The 2638-nt window shown below is 40.6% G+C and overlaps 1 pseudogene; it reads right to left on the reverse strand.

The window, feature by feature from the left end:
• The window catches only part of LOC112074585 (recoverin-like), an 8488-nt pseudogene extending 6758 nt beyond the window's left edge, over window positions 1-1730 (reverse strand).
• Between the last annotated feature and the right edge of the window lie 908 nt (window positions 1731-2638).

Here is a 2638-nt window from a genome sequence, read left to right on the forward strand (position 1 = left end):
AATGTTTTGTTTTGTTCGAAAAAAATCCGTATTTTATGTCCAAATACCTTCTTTTGATAGCGCGTCTGGTTTACATATCCAAATGCTAATTCTGGTCAGCGTTATATCGGACAAAAACTTCAAAATGTGATATTACCGGTCGAAGAAACATTTCAAACTAAGTACTGAATCAATCATTAGGATGTTTTTAACATATAGCTTCAATAAAGTTCCAACCGGAGTATTCGTTCTTGTCTGCGTGAGCAATGGAACGTCAGTGGCTTGCATGAAGAAAAGGCATGATCAGGACATGGCTGCTGATGGACACCTGACTGATTCTGCTCTCATTCTCTCCCACAACATCATAGAAGTCTCATTGGAATTTCTATTGATTGCTGACATCTAGTGGAACCGCTAGGCAGTGCAACATCATTCATAACTCAATTGGATTTCTTAAGGGACTCTGGTGAAAACAGACAAGCTCAGATTTCGACTTCCTGTTTGATTTCAACTCAGGATTTTGCCTGCCAATATGAGTTATGTTAATCTCACAGACATAATTCAAACAGTTTTAGAAACTTTAGAGTGTTTTCTATCCAATACTAATAATAATATGCAAATATTAGGAACTATGACTGAGGAGCAGGCCGTTTGAAATGGGCACCTTTCATCCAAGCTACTCAATACTGCCCCTTCAGCCATAAGAAGTTTTAAACATGAAAACAACGCTTACCATTTCTTTCTTGCCGAAGAAGTCCCAATTTTATCAGCTCTCTTCTCTGGTGTGTTCTCATCATCAGGAAGATTCTTCTGGTCCTCTTTGGAGATCATGTTGAATATCGACTATAAACAGAAAGTTTCTTTCATCATTTAAGAGATTTGAGCAGCACGCAAAACATGATGTTACCTCATCTCATCTCTTACACCATTTCATCACATCTATTTCGCAATGACTCTACAACTGACCTCGACGATCTCCTGGATCTCCTTCTTGGTTATGCTTCCGTTGTGGTCGATGTCGTACAGGTTGAATGCCCACTCCAGTTTCTGTATGGTCCTCCCAGAGGAGGTCAAGTGCAGGGGCCATGATGTACTCCTTAAAGTCCAGCATCCCATCACTGCAGGGTTCAATATCATTCAATTACTCTGTTTCTATATCCCACAAGTGCTAATTATGCAGAGCAGTGCAAATTAGCAGACACGTTGTAATGATCATATCATCCATCACCTGTTGGAATCGAAGCTCCTGAAGACGTGGCGTGCATAAGCCTTGGGGTCTGCGTCGGGGAAGAATTTGATGTAGATGGCCTCAAACTGCTGCTTGCTGATTCGCCCACTGGGACACTCTCTCAGGAAGGTCTGGTACCTATAGAGGATGAAATGAAGATGGATCAAASAGTAGCTACGTCTCAAATGACACCRTTCTCTRTATAAAGTGTCTTTATTTTGACCAGAATTGTAAGTTCTAGGTACCCGGTACATAGCTGCTCCTCGCTGTACTTGGTGTTCAATTTCAGCTCCTCTAGGAGATCCTTGGACAGGGAGACACTTTTGCTGTTGCCCATCTCTCCTGTGTTTCGGGATCGTTGTCCTCTATTTTTCTCTCTATTTAATCCCTCTCTGTCCGTTGCTCTATTTTGCTCGATTCCTCCTTTGTTCTTTATCAGTTTCTTTCTCTTCCACAGTCTCTTTGTTTTCTCTGCGCTCTCATGTGAGGGGACCCACTCAATCCTAGTCTGGTGCACCTCTGCTCTGACCAGAAACAAACACTGGCCCTCTTGTTCTCTGCTATTTAAATGGAGACAGATTGGTATTGGTCCAGACTGGGTGTAGGGGAGATTATAGTACACACAGCTGGTGATTTTCAGTGCACTCAACTGACACCTACATTGAAATGGATAGGGATTAAACAGCAGGGAACCTCATGGTCTAATACTGTTTGATTAGATTGGTGTCTGTGTATTACCTGTTTTACACTGATACTCAGTGATAGGCAAAAAACACATATGAACATGAGTCATCACTATCACAAGCTGTGATTATTCATAAGTATGACATTGTAATTTGTCAATTACTCAGGTAAAAAGAAAAGTTTTTATATGTATAAATATATGTATATATTGAACAAAAATATAAACGTAACATGCAACAATTTCAACGATTTTAATGAGTTCAAATCAAATTTTATTTGTCACATACTGTCACGTTCCTGACCTTATTTTCCTTTGTTTAGCTTTGTTTAGTTGGTCAGGACGTGAGCTGGGTGGGCAGTCTATGTTGTTTGTTTCTATGTTTAGTTTCATTGTTAATTAGCCTTATATGGTTCTCAATCAGGGGCAGGTGTTTGACGTTTCCTCTGATTGAGAACCATATTAAGGTAGGCTGTTCACACCGTTTGTTTGTGGGTGATTGTGTTCCTGTGTCTGTGTATGTCGCACCACACGGGACTGTTTCGTTTTCGTTCGTGTATGTGTTCGTTCCTGTTAGTGCGTTATGTTCTCTAGTTCAGGTTTGTTCACACCGTTTATTGTTTTGTAGTTATTCAAGTGTTCTTCGTGTTCGTCGTCTTGTTTAAATAAAATTCATCATGTATTCCACCTACGCTGCATTTTGGTCCGATCCTTCTCGCCTCTCCTCGTCAGATGAGGAGGACGACTTA

This window comes from Salvelinus sp. IW2-2015, unplaced genomic scaffold, assembly GCF_002910315.2.
Source record: "Salvelinus sp. IW2-2015 unplaced genomic scaffold, ASM291031v2 Un_scaffold2699, whole genome shotgun sequence".
In the NCBI taxonomy this organism is placed as follows: domain Eukaryota; kingdom Metazoa; phylum Chordata; class Actinopteri; order Salmoniformes; family Salmonidae; genus Salvelinus; species Salvelinus sp. IW2-2015.